Genomic DNA, 25,493 nt, shown 5'->3' with positions numbered 1-25,493 from the left:
TAATTCCATACCCAATCATTCTATTCCATATAATTCCATACAGTTCTAACTTTCTGACAGTTGAAGTGCATCTTCTCAATATAAAACTATAACAGATCATGTTCATGAGGAAAAGCAAGATCATGTTAAAATACCAATTTTTAAGAAATGTTTTCAAGCTGTTCTGCTTCTGAAATCTATAGGCCCACAGCTATTAAAATCTAAAATATATTGTTGTGAATTTATAATGCATTGTTAACTTTCAGAAAAGAGACAAGCCCAACTCATATACAGACCTTCCCTCCAAATGAGCAGTTTAATATTGATTAATTACATCAAGTCATAATATCTGTGAAAATGAAACTGAGAGCATCTGTTCTCCCAATAAGCATTTTACTTGCTGTTTCTTAACTGTTTGTGAACATTTAGTAAATTCCTTTTCGTGAAGGATTCCAATAAACAGATTATTTCAATGAAGGTGTGGCTTCCTAGCATGCTGACACCATTGCATTTTCACTTGATCAAGACAATTTTAAATAGAGGGGCTCCTTAATGATCCCTTACGTACAATTTGTAATAATATGCCACATGGATTTGCATCAGTTACAGTTTATCACGGCTGGCTGTGTCTATCAATGTTAATTTACTGCCATCTTTAATAATGTTGAACAGCAGCTCTGGGAGTTTGCAGTGACTTCTTAGTGAAATTGTTTGCCTTGCTTGTGGGGAGCAACAGACTCGATTGTGGAATAAGACTAATATTAAAGCATTTCATTTATCTCAGTATTCAGAATGATCACCACAGTACATCTTTCTTTTTTGATAAAGTAATATTGATGAAGATGAAACCCCCAGACAGCTGTGGTCCTGGTGTGTGGTACCTCTTGCAGGTAGACTTTTGCTCACTGTAGAAAGGAGAGAATACGCAGGCCAGGGACAGGGAGATGCATGAGAGGGTAGTTTCATCTTTACAAATCTGTCACTGATTGGATTCCATCTCAGATTTCTTCCTATGACTGAGACTGAATTTTCAAAGGCTCTGTGCATAATAAAGAAGTCAAATAGAATCACTTACATATTCTCCAGCGATCAAAGGCAATTGCCCAAACTGTCCTTCTCAAGGGCTTTCATCTCGCTCCATTCATGTAGGAAGTGTGTAAGAGCATGTCTCACTTTTCACGGCTTTAGAAATTGCCGCCCCGCCTGAGCCTCTCATGAGGGGAGATGGGATGAGCTGCTGGATGAATATGGAGCAGTGGGGAAGCCTGCTTGTCTCTTGCCCCCCCCCCCCCCCCCAAAAAAAAAAACGGGCTGCTCGATCATGGACAAGCCAATTATAGCAGAATCGCAGCCATCATGTTGAATATCAATTTTCACCAACACAAGACTGGAACTTTCATGGAAATAATAGCCTCAGCCACACCTACATTCCATCAAAATACACCATGAATTTTACAGTGTGTGTCTGCATATGAATCATAACTGAATAAGCAGTCACGCATTTTCAGCACCATGACATGATAAATTAATTGTATGTCAAAAACAATTTGATGATGATGATGATGACACTCTTCCAGGGGAAATATCACAGGGTACGTGATCATCAACCCTAATATATGTTTTGAGGGAAAGTAGAAATGAGCAAAGGTGAAAAATCTGGAGAGTCTGAACAGGAGCTCTGTGGGACTTGCCTATGTGCTGATACAGCTGTCTCACACACACACACACACACACACTGCTGTGATAATGGGTACAGTATGCGATTTCATTTCGTACTCATCACTCAGCACATCGGTGGACAGACGAGGATTCAAGCATTCAGATTTTTCTAGGTTAAGGTTCCACATGAAATCAGTTTTTACGCTGAAGTATAGCTGGATGGGGGAAACCAGGGTCATGTTTAAAAATATTAACACATTTCATTTATCAAATATGCATTATGCATTCATTCTGTAAGAATTACATGTACAGACAGACAAGAACATTGTTCTTTTTTTTATAAATTTACATAGTTTCATTATCTCATGTCCCATTTCTCAGATGAATATATTAAACACTACAAGCAGGTTTCCTGGCATTCCTGGCATTTTGGAAAGGGCTTCTTTAAGATTAAACATTATGATTAAAACTCTCTAGCAGTTAATCACAGAAGAAATAATCCAGGATGGGCTCTGCTGTTGTTCAAACAAGCAAGCAAGCATGACATTATTAGCAGAGTAAATTTGTTACTTGGAATGACCTGCATAACTATAGTACACCAAACAAGATCCTTATGAGATATAACGCCACCTGAAAGTGGAACAAAATTACATGGTTTAGCTATTCAACACATAATAGGTATTAACTGTGGAATTGGTAATTGAGCAAAAGTAAAAGAGTAACATTTTGTGGTGAATGTGGATTATCTCTTGAAACAGCTCTAACACTCCTGAAATTTTTAAAATTGAAGTTTGGGTTACAGTTTAAAATGCACCACAAATAATGTTCCCCTTTCGATCAGAGTTCAAAATGTTGACAATTAAATCCTCTCAATCAGTGTGCGAGATACCCGGTGGCAATCGGGGGGTCCCCCCTACCCATACCTGCCAACATTTATGGGGTAAAGCAAATACATTATTTTTCTGGTTTTGATTTCAAAACCAGATTACTCTTCAACGCTTTTTCACAGAGAAGCAACTAGTATCATCGGAAAGGGTAAGTTCTGCTGTTTATTTTGATATGCGGTAGCCTACGTTGTGCGATAGGGACTTCGTGACTTATTCAACCAAGAAACAGGAGTGCGAAATTGGGTGAAGAAATTAGTGAAGATATTACTTTGCAGAAGTTTGATCTGTGTTCATAACGTGATTACTTCGGTATGTACAAATATGTGACTAGCATCATTACAAAGCTCCGGTTCTGCTCTTTCTTGTGATATCTATGCAATGATGAGTTCATGAGTAATTGAAACAAGAGTAATGGGTGTGGAGATGGATGCAGAGCTGTATGCAGATTGTAACTGTGATTAAATTTGATGTAAATTCAAAATTATTTTTCTCGTCAACAGTTCGTCGCATAGACAAGCAACTAGCATTGTTAGCGATGAATACTTCGTGAGCAATTCAACCAAGAAGAAGGGATATGAATTTGGATGCAGGGTGCGTCTGTCGGGCTTTAAAGGTTAAAAGGCATTTTTAGTGACAACTGCAAGTGACAAATAATTTTTTAAAGATTTTTCCAGAGACACCCTCCCCACACCAAAAAAAAAGTTTGCTGTTGAGCCTTTCAGGGGGTCTCAACTGTCAATCAAGGGGTCTTGGACCTGCTGAGACCCCCCGTATTTCGCACCCTGCTCTCAGCTATATATCGAATTTTAAGATGTATGTCATTGCTGTGATTACATTTATACCACCTTATGATCTATTTAGAGATAGAGTTCAAAGGTATATTTTTCATATTATTTTGTCAGGAATCAAAAGAGAGTCTGGATACACAAATCATATCCTGCTATACATATTGTGAGGAAATTAAAAACCTAGATTTTTATTTGATAAACAAACTGCCAGGTACCACTGTGACACTTTATCTCCAAGGTTACTGGTCCCTTTTTTTTTTTTTGAAAGCCTAGGTTAGACCATAGAAAATAGACCAACTGGCTTTTCGTTGTATTGCAGTGATTATAAATGCATACGTTCAGACATGTGATTAATAAAACATTAACTACTGAATATTAGCTCTTGCTGAATCCATTCTGTCCATATGGAGTTTCACAAAACCCACCTTAAATTCTTGTAGAAATGTAATGAATTATTTCAGAGGCTTTTGTTGTTGTTTTATAGGTCGTGTTGAGTCATGGGTCTTTGCTGTTGGTGGCTCACATAAGAGGTCAAGCCACAGACCTGACTTATCTGCACAATGGTATTGATTCATAATGGTTTTATATAATGATACATCATTTCCTCTGGCCAAGCCCTTGGTTTGCATGCAAGTGTAGACTGAAGGTTTGTTGATCCTGAAAGGATGAATATTATGCAGGAAACAGCAAGTAACATGCTTATTTTGATATGTGAGACAGTTAAGAGTTTTACTGCTACCACACACCCATTGTGTGAACTCATTCTCCCCAGCATTCTGTCTATCTTCTGATTTGTCAGTAAAGCTAGTTCAACAACATTTTAAACTAAACAATCGCATCACAAGGGGGTACACATTTAAACTGCATTTAGTTTCACTATATAACCTGCTAACTAAGATAACTGTTGCTCATTTAAAGATGTAAGTGTGTTGTAGCCATACATGTTGCTATAAACTACAAAGTAGAAGTCAGTAAAGATAATCAATGTCACAATGAATGTCATTCACTGAACAGTGAGGTAGATATTTGTGCGTTTCTGATCAGTGTATATTAGATCAGTGCTTCAACAAGGAATTAATATCTTGGTGTATGCAAGAGCATTCCTCAAGAGTAGAGAGAGATCCAATCCACACAAGTGGAGCTTCTGTTCGGTAAATGCTTCAGAATAAATTCACCAGTGACAGCATCATATGTTCAAATTAAAAGTTGTTGGCTGAACACGTCATTGTCATTACTCAATTTTTTAAATAGATGATCACATTAACTGTGTAGCCACGGCAATTTTCAAACTTCATTTTAGAGTTAGAGAAGAAATTATTATTGAAATTAACTACAGGCCCTCAACTGTGCTAACTATCTGAAGCATCTCCTGTGGTGCTTGATGTGAGTGTAGCAGATGAACACATACAGGTGTTTTGAAGTCCTCAGACACACACAGGTCCTCTTCTGAATTTCTTCTTAGTAGGACTTTGGATGTAGCTCTTATCTCATTAATAATTCAAATGCTTTAAAATACATTTACCTAGTTCAAGTTCACACACAAGTTCAAGATGGTTAAAATATGTAATTGTGCAAAATTATCTAATCTGTTAAAAAAAAAAAAAAAAAAAAACGTGGGAGGGAGACCAGGGGTGAACAGGACAGGAAACTGGAAATTTACATTTTGGCTCATGGTATGACCTCAAATATTGTCACACTTACACCCGTGCAGAGAGAAATTGGTTTCATCTCACAGCTCCATGCCCTCCTCTCCCACAGTCCCAAGGCCCAACTATTACATCATTACAGGATTCTCATAACTGCCACAAGCAACCATCCATAAAGACATGGCTACACAAAACTCTCCCAGAAAAAAAAAAAAAATGGATTGATACATTAACTGGGTTAAACACAATTTAAGGTAATTAACAGGCAAGCTAACCTCCATTTTGTTACATTGTGTAGTTAACAAAGATTTTAGTCATAATGACATCAGAATGTTGATAGAAGCTCCAAATGCATTTTAATTGTTCACTTCTTTCCAGAATAATTTTCACATCCCTTTTATTGTTTGTCTGTACCTCTCCAACACAATAGAACTCAAAAACCTCAATAGTAATTATCATTTGCAAAATTACACTTGGTGCAAAATCAATATGACGCTTGCAATTTTGTCTGATTGTGTAAAAGAGGGGATAATGTCTGCCATGCCAAGCTGCTTTGAGAATAATGAGACAAAGAATGCCATTTAGCATTCTTTTGAGTTTTTCTGTACTCATGTGCAAGTTTCTGTTTTTTCTTTCAGAAATTGAAGATGGAAACCAATTAATATCAATATTCAGCAGAAGTACGTCTTTAACCATCTTTATAGTCTAAAAGATGAGGGATGACAATGGCCTAGAGACTTGTGAAAACCTAGAGAGCTCTCCATATCATGTCCATCAGTGAGCCAGTTGAAAACCTTTTAGCACAGAGTGTATAATGAAGGCCGGTTACAGAATGTGCCTATTACATGTTAACACTTGCAAGCCCCATAGTCAGTTTGCCTGAAATTTGTGATAGAGATGAGTAATGCTTGAAAACATACAAGCTGAGCTGTGTGCTGGCTTAAGAAAACACAGACCAGCTACTCTTTGCTCCTTGTTCTCGTCACTGAAATGTCTATACAAATCTTAAATACAAAAACTTCATACACTTTCATTAGAAAAGAGCAGACCACTAAAAAGGTCACTGTTAAAACAGCTTGGTCAAACTTTGTTACAGAGCCCAAGAGCACTTACAAAGCAGAAATTAATTTCAGTGCACAGCAAGGGACTAACCGTGTAGCATCCTCTCTGTGGTTATTACTGTCAGCCTCATATATATCTGCCCAAGGGAAGGGAGAGGAGATGGACACCTGTGTTCATTATATAAAGGAACATGAGCCAATTGCCCAAGCACTCCAAATGTGATACTGTGTTACTTCTAGGGTTACACAGCACAACGTATTATAGTTCAAGGCTGTTCTGAAGTCAGAAGGTGTGATATTTTGTAGGTCATGATGAGTTTCAGGGAGCTGTTGTTGAGGCATAAATGAAGTGATGCATATAATAAGGTCATTTAATCCTAATCTGTTTACCCTTTTTTCTTATGACTCAGGTCAGTGTGATCACCTGGATACAACAGACAAATCTGAAGATAATGTGAAGGAAAATATTACAGGTTTAACAATACTGAGCAAGCTGAGAGAAACACAGAATGGATGTACATGTCATTGATTAAGTTTACCTTTGGTTAGTTGTTTGTCCATGGTATTACAAGAACATTCAATTTTAGGTTAATATGTTGCTTACATACAATATTTGCCTCCTTGTTTTCATACCTGAATGATCTTGCTATTAATGCTACACTTCATCCACTGAATACCTGATAGTACCTGGAAATGTATTTGTGAGTTTCAATTATAAAAAGTATCCAGGCTACAGTAATACTTTGAACACTGATAAGAGAGAAGCAATTAAATATAACCATGGTATCCATTGTAACGCTCAGTAAAGTTAATTAATGTAGTGCTGTTCATACCCCCCTTACTAATCATATTCACAGATGTTTGGTAATTGATTAAAGAAAATTGTGATAGGGTTGGCTTTAAAGAACCTGTATAAGTAAAGGTTGTGTGTATTAATATGTTGTGTACGTATACACACACACATACACACACAGTCAGTCTTTATTCATGGAGTGAATAGAAAGAGTTAAATTTCAACTGATGACATTTCTTTCTTCTTAATGGCTGACACATTTTCACAAAATAGACTTTATACATCATTACATATTAATGATTACTCTATTAGTCATACTATGCTACAATATTATGGTGGTACATTTACTACTTTTGGAGAAATTGACTTGCTAAGTGATGCATACCAAATGAGCTACAGCTCTATGGGTGTGTGCATATGATTGTTATAGAAATTGATTTTGTATAGAGTCTGCTCTGATGAATCATTTCTTTTGGAATTCAAATGCTTGGAGGCTTTAAGCTTTTGAATTGTTTGTAAATTTGGGTGTCAGCCCTGAGAACTCAGGCACTGTGGCATTATATATTGTGTGGTCAATGGACGACCATTAACCCAACTCCCCTATGCTTGTCTAATTGAAAACTGTCTTTATGTTTTTGGCCAGTTGTAAGGAAATGCTTTCAAATGCACCAGTAGTTTTCAAATTACTTTTGAAAAGTAATATGAAATTCACTTTTAAAAACATTATGCATTTTAATACCAGATTAGATTCAGGATAGTGTTTGACAGGCATATTGTCAGGGTTTGCAGGGAAAGGACCCATCATTGATGAGTCCAAAAATCACAAGCAAATCACAGTCAGAAAAACAGTCTGAGTCAGTAGCCAAAAATCCAATGGAAAAAAACAGACTAACAACTGACTTACAAACAAACAGCAAGAACAAACCACCTAAGACACTGAGACAACCAGGCAAAGTACAAAGGACACAGCAGGGTATATGTAGGCAGGCAGGTGATGAGGGGACGAGACACAGGTGTGCGGAACAGGCTTCAGGTGATGGGCGTGGCCGAGTAACAGGAGGGTGGGGAAGCAGGCGGGACAAGGAAACACAAAAGATACACCCACACAGACAGACAGGGAGAAACCAAGCAGCTCAGGCCAGAGTGCTGACACATATGCTGAAATATATCTGACAACAAAAAAAAATTAAAATTTTTGTAAAAGTTAAAAGACATATCATACAATAGTAAACATACATTTAGGTTCTTTGCATCATCACTGTGAAATAACACCATAGATTTACTGTGGATTTACATCATATGTGTGGAATAACAATACTAATAAAACCTTGAACATTTCTGCATCCATATGTAGGTGAAAACATAATACAATGTTTTCCCATATTTACGTGTTATTGCAAAGACATGTTAGCAAGGTAACACCCTCAAGGTCCCAAAGAAAATGTCTCCTGCAATTGCAGCAAGTTTCATGTGAAAAATACTTGCAACTTGTTTTGAACTTAACTTTGAAAGCAGCTTTGATGCTTATGAAGTGTCATTGATTTGCACAGGAAAATGATTTTGTGAAAGTATCTGAATAATTTGAATTTTCTTTTCAAAGGTATTTGAAAACCGATTGTATCTGAAAGTGCTGCAGATGCATACAAAAATGTAATGTCAAATACAAAACTCAAGAGTTCCAGTTCTTTTTTTATCCAGGTGTGCTATATAAGCTTGATGCAATAACATGTGCTCTTCAGGAAATGGAGGAATTGTATTGAGTTTGTTTTGTCTCAACTCTCATTACACATTACTTGACAAAGCAATGCCCATGAATTTTGAAACTTGTTACTTTCACCTTCTCTCCTTTCTGGAGTACTGTATATGGCTGGCTGAGACTTTTTTCTCTTGCTCAGGCCCTGGAAATATGAGGCACATACAATTTGTTCACTGTCTTTAAGATTTATAAAGGAAATACCAAAAGGCAATGTGGTGTAAAATGATGGGTTACTGATGCTTTTTGATTTTTATCAAAAAATAAAAATCACAGTTCTCCTAATGGCTGCCTTTCTGCCAGCATAGTTAGTCCTGCTGTTGATCCTAGAATTTATGAGGGATGAAAGAGGCCTTGTAAACTGAGGCCCCTTGATGATGAAATGATAAGAGTGCTTGGAACATTTCTGCTTTGTGAGGTCACTCAAAGGCTATTCCCCAAACCTACCAATTCAGGGTTGACTTAACATGGCATTCTGCCATATTCAGAGAAATGTCCCCATAGCCTGATATCACAGTGTGCAATGTGGGGCCTGCATTGATACAAATTATTGGTTGTTACTGTCACTGCCTTCCTGTTCCTTTGGCAGGGATGACCCCAGAGCGGTGTTGTGGAAACTGCAGGTTCACCTGGCATACCATAGGTCTCCTTGCCTGCCCAACCTACTGGCTGGGGAGTTTGAATGACTTTCTGAGACCCAGAAACTGAAATGATGAAACTGGCCATCAGATCATATTCTCTTTCACTCTCCTGCTCTCTGATTGGCTAAGTGATTAAGCCTGCGGTAGACCATAAGTCCACGGGTAGAATCGATGCGTATGGACTGCATCCATTCGTGATGCGCATGCATGGCAGAATTTTGTGGAGGATTTCTGGTCCAAGCACTTAGTCACCTAAATTGGCCCCAGTCTCTATTGGCCTGTAAGCACCAGGAGGGTCAGACTAGATATCCTCCCAGTGTGGGTTATGCAGCGGTCTGCTGATGAGGGCGACTGTGCATGAAGGGTACAGTGGCTTTATTGCAGGATGATCGTTTTGTATCCATTTGTGGGGAGCATCAATGTGTCACAGTATTTATAGCTCTGCCCTTTTTCAATTCAGAGAACCAACGTTACTTTTGCTGACTTTTCCATTCTAACTTCCTCACTCTAAACATACTCATTCAGTGCTTTTTTTATGCAGCCTAATTGTTTTTGGCACAGGGGGTAAAGTCTTATCTAAAATGAATGGAATTTTAAATGCACCACATAAACTAATCTCTATTGCCTCTTCAAGTGCTTCAGCCAAGTTCAGTGTATTCTGCTTAAGAAGTTTTCTAATGACCAAAACAGAAGGCAGTGGTTTATTAACTTCCCTGTCCTGTAATCTTTTTTAAAATAATGTCTTCACTCTTAAAATTCAGTCTTTTATGTAAAACTGCCAATTTTACCCTTCTGGGTTTTATAGAGTTAGAGGAGTAGGGATTCATAGAGAGATGTACAATCACTCTTAAATTAATAAATTCAAGTATGCATTCCAGTCCATTTTGTATAAACTGTTCGATAGGTCCTCTCTACTAGAGCAGAGGCACAGGGCAGACAGGTGGGCTTAGGCAGTAGGAGGGTTGAATTAAGAAGTACTTGTCAAGATTTAAAAAAAGACTGCACTGACAGCATACTTTTATTGCGCTATTCTCTTTCTGTATTCTGGGAGTAGTGCTGGGAGAAACACATCTAAAAAAAAAAGGAGATAAAGCAGTCAGATAAGATGAAGACCTGTACCTGACCTGTACAAAGCCAACCTGCCTGTCCCCTCTGACCAACTGTTTCAATGCTGATAACGTTGGTCATGCTACAAAAAGGGAAAAAAAGGTATTTGTCACATGACATCTGCAGTGCCCTCAAAATTCTAGTACTTCAAACACAGTAGAACTTGGCTGCCTTTGTCGATGTTTTAATGATTATAATGCTATTTTCTGCAATGACTGCCAGCGTCAGTTTAATGTATTTGTTATGTGTTTTGTATTATTCATTGCACTTGTGTATGCTAATTCTGCATATGTCATACTCGAAAAACTCATTCACTAAATAAAGCACAATATGAATCTGCAAGGGGTCGGGGCTAAACATACACCATGCATTAAAATGTAATGTTGCAAAAAGTGATAACTGCCTTACCGGTCAGAACATTCTCTCAAAGCACTTTGAGCTGAATTCAGCAAGTATGAGCCCTAGAAACTCACTAAACCACTTACAGCTGAAGTTACAACGAGCATTTTTTTCCTCCCCAGCAATTGTATTGGTTTTACTGTCGGACTGGCTTGGATCTGGCTGTAATTGCTGTTCGGGATTTTGCAGGTGCAAGCATACCCTCATATTCGGCCTCTACAGCTGCAGCCAGGAATGTGATGCGTGCGTTGCCTCCACTTTGTTGTTAATGTTGTCATTGGGGCGGCTATGGAGAATACTATCTGTCACCTGTCCACCACTTTCATCTACTTCAGCTGATTTCGGCTTAGAAAAGAACAATAATGTCTTTGTCCTTTTTTAAAGATGATGGTGTCATCTGCTGTGCTGTAACTCATAATGTAATATAATCAAAACAAAACTAACCCTCCAACCAAGATTCGCATGATGTGGTTTTTTGATTGGATGACTGCTTATGTGTATGCTGTACTGCATTTAAATACGCTTCTTGCTTATGTATGTTTAGTGTTTTCAGTGACGTTTACTGATTGTCCTACTAATGTTCAGTTTTGTATTGACAATAAACTCCTCTCCGTTATGAATCATTACATTGTGGTATCACGTCCTATTTCATAGAAGGTCAGTAACCTCTAGAAATTAAGGCCTGAATGCATCTATGAGAGGCTAAGACAAGCTTATCATGAGCTTTCTATATATTTAATTATGTACCTGGAAAACACGCATAATCATTACATTTGTTCCTTTAACTATCTGCTTATAGACCCTCACAAAATAGATAAATATGTTACCCCTCCAGTCAAACTGACAACTGGACTCTATGGATTTAATGGCTCCTTACTTTCTTGTGTATGGTATTCTTTCAAGAACATTGATAAGCACATACAAATAAGCCCCCGTGGACATTGTTATCTGTCTTCTGATGTGTCACCAATTGACCTCTGGCTTTGTTTACATTCCCTACCCCCTTCCTCTCTAGTTGCTAAACCAAGGATAGGAAATTTCAGTGAAGCAAATGATTTTTGCTGTACATCTTTCTTGTTTATTTCTCTCTTTTAAGCAGACAGGGGATTTTTGTTCGTTCTGATAACATTGGATAGACATGCGACTATCACTGAATAATTCCCTTGGTGTTCTGTTGTGGCCCATTTCAAACCAAATGAAGGTGATATTTCTCACAGACTGCTAATGCTAAAACACACCTCACAGGAATTGTTCATTTGGAGCAACCACACTCTCATGCACACAAACACATACACACTTCAATGGCACCTGAGTATTGATGGGCCCCTCAGGCCAGCACCAAATGGATGTGGTGAATTTGCCCAAGCATCATGCTAGGAGGGGAGACCTTTTTGTAAAATATGATCCTTAACACATTTTGATTTGGCGATGAAGTGACATAAAGGAATGTGCAATGAATCAATGCGGTTGGTGAAAAAATATGCAAAGAGATAAGGAACCAAAAGCCATGCTGACAAGCACCTGCTGTGATTCTCCTTTCAGTGGTTCAGTTAACCAAAAATGAGAAAGAATGTCAAATATTGTTCAGACTTGTTTTCTGACCCTAATATGCAAAAACCAGACACAGGCTAGCAGTAACAACAACTTTAAAGACATAGAGAGAAACTTCAGCAGAGCTACTGTGTAAATACATCTACTACTTAGAATAACACTAAATCCTATCCTATAATCCTAAGGATTTTGGCATGTACTGTACAGCATTGATTTGGAAAGTATGCTAGTATTCAGAATTGCTCCAATTGACTTTCTTACCTCTTAAAGTTCCTGTATACTTTTCTTCATGAGCATAAATGAATGCAATGCAATGAAGCACAACTGTAAAGGAATAAGCGTATATGAGGACATAGCCAGAGAATTTTCTTCCAGTTCCAATGATACCAGTTTTGTATGTATCAATAGTAATATGGCCTCTATGAGACTGACAAGACTATAATCTTCTGAAAAGATCATTTATGTGCACATGGACAGACTAAGAGAAAATGATCCATTTAATACAGTGAGCAAGAACCAGGCACCCCAACTGGAGTTTTAAATACGCTGAACAACTATAATTTATATTCATGTTTAACACTTAAATGTATAATGCAACCAGGGTTGCTGCTTCACTTATTGACATGTTTTCCATACAAAAGAGTAATCTGCAAACAGAGGTTAGTGTGGAGAAGCTAGCCAAAACTTCTCACAAAAGAAAGAGCAAACTATTGTAAAAATTTGTATCAAAAAAGCAACAAAATGAAACCAGCCTGAACAAACAGTCAGTAATGAAGTAAAAAAAAAGCCCTCTGTTCTCCAGCCACACACCTGTATTTAATAGGCCTTTAATTAGGTGGGTGTGGCTCATTAAGCAATGGGTTGGTTCACGTAGACAAAGACAGTATCATGTGACATTTAAACAAGTAATCTTTATTGAATGTAATTGATCAATGAGCTCAGTTATTTATTTGGAAATGGAAAGAGCAATCCTTAGACGTTTAATAAGTGACAATTTAATTGAACAGTTTTGGGGGAAAGATGAAGGTTCTCCTTCACTGTTAGCAACATACAGAAAACTATCTTGGAATGTGAAAATGTTGTACTTTACAGTTTTATTCATTGTAACAAGGGAGATACTACATCCCCTACTGACTTTGACTGACTATATATGTAAAGCAAATGAACACAATTTTCAGAATTTGTGTAATTATGAGTGTGAGTATACTTAAAGCTTTGGATATTTGAAAAACTCACATGCTGTGCTGTGCACAAAAAACTTTGTTTTTCAAATTTCAATCACATTTTAGTAGCTTTAAAGAGAATAAGAGATGTACAAAAACCTCTTAAAGTTGATTGACTCTGGGAAAAAAAGTAAATAATTGTTGCCTCATAGAAGAAAATCAAAGAAGAAAATTCCATTGTTTTTCTTTGAGATTTGGTCTTGAATTACTGTCAACATGGGATGAGAGGGTAAATTGATGTAATTAATTATATTGTCTGTCGCAGCCTTTTTGGGTGATTATGTTGTTCTTTTTTAAAAAAATCATGGGCATTATTTCATGAATACTCAACATAATCGATGACAAGGCAGAGGGATGGTTATCTGTCAGAATAACAATTATCCTTTGTAAAAGAAAAATAGTGTCTAGCCTGAGTCGGTTCTGTGTATTCTGATGGGAAAATTAGGGACATCTTCATAATAAAAACATATGAGGACTACTAAATAAGAGTAAAATTAGAATAAATTCCACACACACGCACACATGCACACACACACGCACACACGCACACACATACGCACACACAATAGTAATAATAAAATGAGCCTATAGTGTATAATGCATTTTGTATTCCTGAAAGGTACATACTCTGTTATTTAGTTTCATGTCTCTATTATCAGTGTCATAGCCATTTATTTAGAACAAGCAATCAATATTGCTGATTTAAAAATAAATGAAATTCTGTTCTGTTTCAGTATGTTTATTGACAAAACTGTCAGATCACATTCCTAAATATTGAATAGGCTGTGCATATTGTGGAATTCATTAATGTCGATGAACGTTTCATTTTACCATAGTTGGTCCTAATATATATTATAAGCATCTACGTTTACCTTTCCAAGTCTACCTTTGAAAATCACATTATGCAAAACTCCTGATGTTTGGGTGCGTTAATTTTTAACAGCTGTCCAGTAGATTATCTTGACTTGGTTGATTGGCATACCAATGTGGAAAGTGTCAAAAAAGTATAAATCAATAATCTAGCCTTTCTGTGCTAGAAGAAGGTTACTCCACTTTGTACCACAACATTTTCCTTTATTCCTACTGAATATTTACCCTCAACTCTTAGTCTTCACATTCTACCTCATATCCCATTCATAGACATACTGAGCACAATGACTTAATACTAGCCACTGTACTGTCCCAGGGACCGGCACTCTCCTTCTTAGCCCCAAAGATCAAAGCAACAGAGAATTCCATATATACTCCATATCTAAATAAGGGATGAATCACTGATGATGGCAGAGGGCCAGTGATTCCCACCAACATAGAGCGATCATGTTTTTGCTGCAATAATCCTGGTGAACCAAGCTTGCCTATAGTGACTAATTTTCAAATGAAGAACTATCAAAGTCATCTAAATTCTGTAAAGTAATACTTCCCACAACTTCAGGACACAACACCCTTACATTTCCACACCTTATGCATGTGATAGAAAATCCCTAGGGGCAGTGCAGAGAGACTGAGTCTGGCACAAGTTTAATAAGAAATTTTTTGCAAAGGGGTCACAAGTAGTCTGTGATCTGGCAATTGGGATTCACAGAAGGAAAGTCCATTTTGGATTAGTTTGCAGTATTTGAACCAGGCCAGTTTCCTTACCACACTATGTCAATGAATAAAGCTTGTAGGTCCTTGACATCAGAGCCCTAGTTTTAAAGTTTGCTTTTAGGTAAGGACTTAGAAAGGATGTGTTATCTTTTCTTATCTTTAGGGCACACCATACATAAGTCTGATATAAAGTTCTAGGCAAACCTTGCTGAGGTACATCCAGGAGCCAACCACAGACAGCCACAGAATGGACACAAAGACTAGTGAAGTTATCCTGATTACATGAAGTTGTAACTTTCAGCATGACACAGAAGTGCAGAGGAATTTTGCATTTCCATCTGCTAAACACTTCTTGGCAGATGGCTGGGATAATTATTTCAAGCCTGGCTAAGGCACGTAAATAGCCCACCACCTGAAGTGACAAAGGTTTTGCAATCAAAACATCAGTAGGGTGACCCTGCTTGTGGCTTAGGGGATCACATTGGATCAAAACAAAGTCAAATTGCATAACAATGGATTTACATTGCTAAGATGAAGTAAAAAGGAGACGTTAATTTTTTAAAAAGTTATTTTTCATCTGAGCAATCCTCTTCATTTTAGGCATTTTCTTAAAACTGAAAAATATACAGTAATGAGTCTCATAATTTGCAGCCACAGATAAATATTATTAAAATGGTTTAATAAAGGTCATTGTTTTGTATATATATATATATATAAAACAACAACTACAACAATGATCTTCAATGACTTATTTCAAAATGGAATAGGTTAACACACATAAATGAAGTCTCAGGGAGGGGAAACAGTGCAGAAAAAAGGCAGGATCAGTAAAAATAGTTTGGAGTTCAAGTATATTATCATACAGGCACAGGAGACACTGAGAATATCAACATAATATGTTATGTTATGAAGTGAACTTCACAGCAGGGCGGCAGTTGAAAAACACTTGTGCATCAGCGAAATAAGGGGTGAGAGGTTCGTGCATGCCATCCAACTCTTGATCAATGCTCTCAAGAACATTAGCACACACTCCCTCAGACAGATGAATCATGCTCTCAAACCCATCTAGTGTCTGGCAGACTGTTAACACCTACCTGCACTGCAACACTCTCTAATACAGAAAACATACTCAACTTCCGTTCTTCATTTGGACGCGATTATGTATGCTGTACTGGCTGACAACAAATTTACCATCTATAACCAATTGCTAACCCAGGATGTCAAAGACCACTCATTATAGAGATTATATGGTAAGTTACATCATAACATAATGAGTGGAAATGTCCTGCTTGATATGGTAGGGACATATAGGAAAGCACATAGTGGAGCGTGCACACAGTCTTTTACAGTGGAGAGTGGAAAAAAGGGAAAAATATGTGTGAAGAAATGGATCCTAAAATAGGGCCCTGAGGCACTCCAAAGCTAATCTCTCAGCAGAAGTGGCAGACGGAGAGCTGAATGGTTGCTGTGGAAAAGATAAGACTGGGACAAATTGTGCGTGACCACCTAAAAGCCACAACAGACTCTAGGCGTTTATGTCTCATACAACCAAGGAGGTATCTTTGGGCAATTCAAAGGGCATGGTTTTTACAGACATGACTCACAATTGTGACAGTGAACAAATCTGGATGTCCTCAGTCAGGTCTTGCTTTGTAAGTCATGTAACATGTGAACCCATGCTCTGTGTTTGCCTTTGAATGACTAATGAAACGAATATGCACATATGATTCTGCATGGTGTAATCCGAGTCAGAACAGGCCTTAAAGGGTTTATGGGGTAGGCTATGTGGGCTGCTGTGCTGATGTAGCTTTAAGCAAAAAAAGAAAAGAACTCAGTCATAGTACATAAATGTTCAGGGAGAGCATGTACATATCCAGCCATAGTGTTGATTGTTTCATCCTCTTAACATTTCCAGTTCATATCAATATAGGTCCAATCATCACTGTTTCATCCCCAGTTACTCATCCCCAGTACACAACTGATACAACTGCAATCTGTGCATCATGACACACCTTTAACAATATGGCTATTACTTATGTTTAGTGAGTTCCATTTGACGATACTATATTTCTGTGGTTATACTATCGCATAATCCTACTCAAAATCATTTTATTTTTTATCCTACTCAAGATCATCCACAACGAGCAGCTTTCATTGTGGCTCATGGGCTATTTTGCAGAGGGACAGCATTATCACCCAAAGCCCTCTAAAGAATACAGAGATGGTAACAAGAGCAGTGCAGTGGCAGATTTTACTGAAAACCCATCAGTTTCAGATTCATCCCCTAAGAAAATACTCCCACTTGAGAATCTAGTAAAAAAAAACAAATGAAAGGAAAAGCAGACACCCACAGGGCTGCATATAGACAGCTCTAGCAACATTTTGACTGGAAGCAATGTAGTATGGAATTGTCACCCTAGGCTACAGATAAAAGTCACTTTCAGAATCTATAAAGCCCCCACTAAGGAACTAATAAATTATCCCTCGGGTGTGAACCTAAAGATCTCTTTGTGCACCAACTCTGCTATTTCATTTTATGACACAAAAAGGCAATGAAATACATGTGGGGCAATTAACTATCAGCAGATGCTCACTTTCACATATCCCTTCTTAAGTTCCAGTGGAAGCAGAACCATATGTGTTGTTCATTTAATTTCAATTGAAAATGGATGTAATTGTTCAGTACAACTGGATATGATTAATGAACTCTTTGTTTGATCCTTATGGCTCGTTCCCATTAACCACATTGACCTGTGGATCTAAAGTCCCAGCGGACGCAGTCTTAAAAAATCAACTGTGTTTCCCAATGTTATCTTGATGTGAAGTTAGCCAGGAAAGGACAACAGCCATGCAGCCCTTTTCCAACACACACACATCCATCACACAGCTGGACAATTAGCAATAAGTGCAACTGCTAGGTAGCTAACTAAAAAATTTACCACAAAGGAAAAGGCTGGTTGATGGTGATCCACTTACCCTGGGACCCTGAGAAGCAGCTGGGAGGTAAAGGAGCTGCATTATACATTTTTATATAACTCTGCTTTGCTTAGCTGTATAAGCAGAGTGGAGCTTTGTGTAAATGGCTGTATTATAAGTTGTATTATACAGTAACTATTGTTTGCTTACTGGTTACATTTACAGTCCAGCTCTGGTATTTTGTTGCATGAATTCTATGCATCCAGGTGTACAGACAGTGATTACAATGTTCTGTTCTAGAAACAAGACGTAAAGGGTTTTCTTGAAAGCTGATAAAATATATGTTTAAAATACAAGCTGGTGCTTGTACTACATTAAATTGGAATTAGCTCTGTGTCTCCAAGGAGCTACAATATGGGCTTGAAGCAAAGTCCACCTTATTTTAGCAATACCATCACCCAGGCCCAACGCTATGGGGGTGCTTAGGGGTGCATTGCACCCCCAGACAGACCTCAATGCACCCCCAGTTGTCTCCTTATATCTCAATGTCTACATGGCATTTATTACATGTTTTTAAGATATGATTTTTGTGACTTTTTGTCAAGAGCTACCTGCAGTTTCCTTACCCTTAAACAAAGATTGCTAGCTAGCTAGCATGCTACCAATCAGTGAACATGCACCTGAGCCACTAGCTACGTATATAATGTATGAGTTGAAAACAGAGAATCTGATAACAGGGGGAAATTTTCTCAGAAGCATTTGAAGAGCAACTTTATGTGGAGAGATGACAATATAAAAGAGGTAACCGGTTGCTATGCTGAGATTTTTGGAAGGATTATGAACACCATACACATAGTCTTAATGGGGTAGACGGAATTCTAGCATGGCTGGATATTCTGCTCTCAAAGTAAACAGTATCAATTTGTCACCTCTTGAACTGATCAATAAAAAGCGATTGCAATGTGAAAACCCCCCAAGCATTGTAAAGAAGGAGGGAGAACCAAAACAAAACATAGATATTGGAAACAAATCATTTTATCGTGCAGCTGAAAACATTATGAGCATTCAGTATGCTATTCCTCTTTTTAATAATTAAAAACTGCAACAGTAAAGTTTCTTATAATATATGCTGCAGTTTTAATGAAATGAACTGTTAAAATGCAGACTGTTTTGTGTACTTGTGTTCATATACCTACATTAACTAAGATTATCAGTTCATAACAATTATATCCACAAGGACAGACATCCCAGTGTGTTATCTCCAGTTTTGTATGCTATTTACGGGATTTTGTGAAGGCATATCAACGCATAACGACACTTCTGGATTGATTTTTTTTCCATGGAGGTTTGACTGTTACTTGCTGAATCTTGGCAGGGTGATGCAATTGAATTCATGTTCTTGGAAGATCCGAGAGCAGAAACTGAGGATTGATACCGGGTTTAATTGGATTCATTATCTGAGACTGTGATTAGGGGAGGAGAGGGAGGGAGCGAGCGATCCTACTTTCAATTACAAATGAATTTCTTTCGTCAGAACCATGAAAATATTTCCATCTTAAGTCCTGCTGTAATAAATGAAATGTTTCATAAGTAATGAAAAAGTAACACCTGCTTACATCCATTATTTAAAGTTAAGGCAAAAAACCACTTTTGGAGGATCCAGCCACACTTTAGATGCACTTTACATTTTAATTATTGTACATATTTATGCAAATCCCATGGCCAGAGATATTTGTTTATTTAATCAGATGGCAAAAGCCCATTTAGCCTTAAGAGCACATTTTAAAATTCAAATCAAAACATCCTTAGCCAAGAAAGGATAGTTCCTTTTAAAGTGAATTCTCAGAGGGCCAAAGGCTTCCTTATCCGAGCAGTGTGTGCAGTGTTATTTCCAAACACTGGAGCATCTGTTGGCCTCAAGGCAGATGTCACAGAGGACCTACGAAGTCACAGCAGCCCACGCGATGACACTTTATTCTCACCGGTGTCAACTGCTCCGCACCTGATGCAGTGCCCAAGGACATGAACCTCGTCACCCACCCCCCAGCAGCTGTGCCACAACGTCACAGCACCCTACGGGGACGGGGACACAACTCCCACCCCACCAGGAACCTTGGCCTTTCAGCCCTATTCCTGTGCCATTCTGACGTGTAAGGATGTGTCTATGGCAGTAGAGTTGAATGCTTGCGCCAGTGACCACCCAGATGTTTACCATCCCATCCATTACGTAACACTATTGCTAAAATCCTATTCCTCCTGCTTAACTTGATACATTTAAGGAAGAGCTATATCTTTTTGTTTCTTACCCTAAATGTACTAATAGATGCTTCCTTACCATAAAAGATAAACATATTACATCTTAGCAGCTGATTTTTTTGGGTCTGAGGGAACACACTGAACTGCAGCTTTGTATGTTATTAAGCGGTGTCAGGGAAAATAAACTTCTAAACTGATATTTTAATTTCACCTTACTTTGGCTTCATGGGACACATTGTAATGTGGTGGTTTTCACTCTAATACTGATCTAACAAACGCATAACTGAAAATGTGATCAACAGCTCTTAAAGCAATAGATACCTTCATTTCTCCGCCATCTGTTCACCCTGTGTAGTTAGTGTCTAACTTCTTAAATCCATTGTTATGCCACCCTGAATATGTGCAATGTGACAGACATGATAAAAATGTGCTGTAACTACTTCTCAGACCACAAGTGCCTAGTTAATTGTCAAGTCAGGTCAAATTTCCCTGTGGTAGAAGAACTTGCATCTCACTGTCATAGCTTGTGATTGATTGGACAACCAGAGATTGTGCAGTGACAATCAAAAAAGTTGTAAACTGTAAAATTTCTAATGGTAAATTAGAAAATAAAATAATAATTTTACTCCTTTACTTCTTTAATTTTTCCATACCTCCATCATAATTGCCACTTTGTAGACCACAAACGTGTCTCTCGTTCACTTTCCTTCACTCTTCAAAATCCTTACAATGATCTTTTAGAATACTAGACAGTGTATTCTATCTCTTTGGTAACACATCTCTATTGTAAAGATTACAGAGTTGCTGATCTGTAGAAAGTGCTGTCCTTTTTCTTTTCTGCTGTCCTTTTTCTTTTCTGGTGTTAAAAATGTAACTGATATAAGTGGCTCTGGATAAGAGTGCCAGCTAAATGCCAATAATGTGATGTAAATGTAATATCTCTCACAAGATCCTCAACAGATTACACCAGATGACAACTCTACCATGTTTGACAACTGGAGACAGGCAATGTGGATTGAAGGCTCCCTTTATCTTCCTTCACATGAGCCCATCTACATGTAGGAAAAAGGGTAAATATTATACAGTTTTGTAGAGAATGAGTCACAGAGGTGTAGATCGAGTTTTGTGGTAATTTCTGACGCCAGTTTTTTGTATTTTACAGCACCTATCCTACCAAGTGTCCATCTACCCCTGTCTGTGAGCTTTGACCTGTGGCCTCTGTTCCTCTCTGCTAACAGTTTTCCCTTGTTTGGTGTTTGGGGTCATGAGTTTTGCCACCGTTCCCAACACTGTTGCTGTTTCTGTGACTGATGCACCTGTAATTCGGGCACTGACTATTTGACCTCTTTCAAAATCTCTTAGACCTCTGATGTTGTTTTAAAAACATACATATTAAGGCATTGATTTTAAAATGTCTTTTGTAGCAGAAACATATTGATTGTCAGTATTGCCATTAATATGAAATACGTGTCTATTTTTAATTGAGATTTAGTTACTTCAAAATACAAGTACTTTTTCATTTGGTGTTACACCCAGGTACTTAGCAAAAATGTTTTTTTTTTCCACAAAATATTTTACATGTGAAGTGCTTCAGTATTTATCAAGTCTGAAACAGCAAAATATTCAAATTCTTTTTTACTCAACTGGGTATTATATCATATGTAAATTTTATGACGGGACTGCTTGATTATTACAAATGCATTATTTAAACATAAGTGTATGAGTGATTCTGTTGAATTATTTATTGCTATATGTGGTTAATTCTTATGTCAGCATGTCTTACAAGTGGAGTGTACTGTACAAGGAAAATCCAAAAGCCAGGTGCTATAAATTTTGTAAGTGCATTTTTTTTCATCTACAGGCCAAAATCATTATGCAGTGTAATTTTAAAACAACAAGGCTGTGTTCTCTTTATTCTGCAGCTTAGTGACCATGAGTATGCTTGATACAAAATGGGAAATACTGTATGTGTGTATGTGTGCGTGTGCGTGTGTGTGTGTGTGGATGGGTGGGTGTGTGTGTGCACTTTATTTTCTACACTTCTGAACTTCAGGCTTGAGAGATAAAAATCATCAATGACATGATTTCAATTGTATGGCACACAAAGGAACTGGGCCATTCCATATGCAATTATTTTGTCACGCAGGTGCGAACAATAGGGGTCTTTAATGTACAGTACAAATCAATCTCGGGGCCATTCCGCTGAAAACAGTCTGTTTTTCTACAGCCCCTGGGTTGCACATTTTCTGTTGAAAACCAAAGGCTTCCTCAAACACTCTACAGAGAAGAGTTTTGTCAACAACAGCTTCAACTCACCGCACGTGGACAGAGCAATTAATCCACTCTTACAGCTACAAACAAAATATAACACAATACATATATATACAGCACACAAACCTGCAGCAAAATACCTCTGATTCAAAACAACAATTTGTGTTGCTGTGTAGAGTGTTATTTAGATATTTAGAACCAAGGACATTGTATTTGCTGATGAGGTCAAGCAATCTGTCACAACAATATTCATGCTTTCAGTCTAGTATTCCATCATTACTATTGTCCATCAGTTGTATGCAACTAACCATTTTCTCTTGAAGAGCCAAGAAGAACAAGAAGTCAGGGTCGTTTGAAAACAGGGTCGTTTGAAGCTGAAAAATACTACACACACACACACACACACACACACACACATATGTATATAGGTCATTGTAATTGTGTAGCATGTACTGTAACAGTGAAATCAACTATTAATCATTATTGTTCTTTAATGCATTTGCATTTTGTTGCTATCCAGAGTGACTTACACAGGATACAATTTTTACATATTATCCATTTAAACAGCTGGATATTTACTAAGGCCATTCTGGGTCAAGTGCCAAGGGTACAACAGCAGTGCCCCAGCTGGGGAATTGAACCAGCAAACCTTCAGTTCTGAGCCATGCTCCTTTCCACTACACCACACTGCTTCCCCAAGCCGAGCTAGAAGAAAACAGCAAGCAGTATTCCTGATACATTACCCTATAAAACATCGATACAGGACTTCAGTTTCAATTTCAGGAAAGCCTTTGATCTTAAAAAAAGGAAAAAGCTGAGAAGATAATTCCCATAGCGACACCCAAAGTGACTACTCATTTCATTTTGTCGGGGCACTAATTAAATGACGATAAGAAAAAGTGAGGCCCAAGCTTTGGTGTTTAAAGGCTGATAACAATGCAGTATCCTGTAGCTAGTTATTTAATACTGTGGTACAATTGCTCTGATTTGTTGATAAATAAACATAGCTCAATTAAATAGCTCTAGGTTAGAACGATGCAGCGTGTTATTTTTTTCCCCCCTTTTAATTATCACCGCATTATTCCCCAGGGAAATTTAAACTGGAAACAATCGTGATTGCTGCAAGGAATCATATGCTCAGGGAGGTGGGTCACAACACAGCTACAAATGTGCAGTACAGTAAGTAAAATTTGTTTATATGTATATAGTAAGAGGAAGTTATTTTACATATTCTATATCCTACAGTGTCCTCTTTTTGTGATCCCTGATTGAACTGAAACGTTGCCAGAGAACAGATGCTGAACATTGTATATTCTCCACAGACGCGGATGAGTTAAACTTCAACACATTAAACATTAAACTGGAAGATGAGACAATTACTTGTTTTAGTCAGTACAATGATCTAAAAGTGTAGTACAGTCATTTGTTTTGTTCTCCATCAGCTGCTCAGAAACAGTGCGGCAAAGCAAACTAGAGATGAACCAGACAAAAATGCACTCCCAATGAGGGCTTTGTGCTAGCGATACGCACAATGCCTTTGGCATTTCTGCCCAACATTTCCAACCAACTCCATCGGCACGTGTATTGTAACAACAGGGTGAACGTTCAGGGACAGGCTGTGGGTTCGCGAGGATGGTCAGAAAAAGCAAATTTACTTCAAATTAACAAGTGGTCACTCAACATTCAATGAATTATGTATTTTATTATGTACAGGGCATGTATTTTCCACACTAGAGCAACATCAAAACGGAACCAAAAAAGGCCAAAACGCTTTGAAACTGTTCTAGTTAATATGACTGTCAGCTTTCCGCTGTCAAAATACTTCCAATATTTCAAGCTGAAAACAAAAAATAGTACAGTAAACACAATCATGCCCATAAAGCTATACTGGGTCAGAAAAATTTGTATAATTGTTCAGGCTAAGAGCCACTTGAAGAATCACATAAAAATGAGTACTGTTTTAATGTGATTCTTCCAAAATATGTAAATATCTGTCATTTTTCTGGAGTTTCAGAGGTTGTGATCTTATAATCAGTGAACTGAACAAATTCAGCAAAGAACAGAATGATTGTTAATTAAGGTGGAGAATGACCAATAATAAAAGAAAAGAACATCAATGCAGCATCAATGCAATTCATGCCAAAACATTTTCAATGCTTTTACATCATGTGGGCATCGTCTCGTCCTTGGCCTCTTTATCTGATTTCGCTGGCAGAACAGACCCTCTCAAGGGCATTTTTCACTAAATTCCTGCAGGAGATCTAATCACGGATCTTCCAGCTCACAGCAGATGAGAAGTCACAGGAGACAGCATAACAATGTTAAGCCATTATGTTTCATTTGATGAGTGTCTCTCCAAATCTCTGAGAGCGAGCAATTAGGTTTTATTAAGTGATGTCTCCCTTAAACTCTCACCACAGGTAGGCTCTGGTAGAGTGTTACTGAAATTCTACACTTCAGCATGACTGCACGTCACTCAACACCACACAGTCTGCTCTCTGAATGTAAATGACAGGATTTGGTATTTCGTGGACAGGATTCTTAGGATAGACCCATGGGCTAGTTGTTTATCTCTGTTAACCTAGAGGAACAAGGCTTGCTTGAAGTAAACTAGCACCAAATGGATTACCTCAAGCTTTGCCCAATGCAACAAATTGGAATTGAGTCTGTTGCCAAGCAACACAAATACATTCTGGCAGCCAGCTTTTGATGAAGGGCTGACAGCCTCCTAGGCATATCTCAGCGGCATTCCCATTTCAGACATTTACATTGCAGCTATTCATTCTACCTTAAGAACACATCGAGCTTAATTAACCTCAGGAGAGCTAGAAAGTTACAGTCAGTTGTTGCTTTGGTAATTCACGTGAGAGTCTGTGAAATGTTAAGCCCATGTTTTGGCCATGAAGGCAATAAAGCCTCCAGCACTGCAAATAGAATTCCAATGCCTTTGAATTCCCCTCCAGGTCAGGAAAGGCA

The sequence above is a fragment of the Megalops cyprinoides genome, chromosome 2 (assembly GCF_013368585.1).
Source record: "Megalops cyprinoides isolate fMegCyp1 chromosome 2, fMegCyp1.pri, whole genome shotgun sequence".
Classification (NCBI taxonomy): domain Eukaryota; kingdom Metazoa; phylum Chordata; class Actinopteri; order Elopiformes; family Megalopidae; genus Megalops; species Megalops cyprinoides.
The sequence above is the reverse complement of the archived record's forward strand: the minus strand, read 5'-3'. Positions refer to the sequence as shown.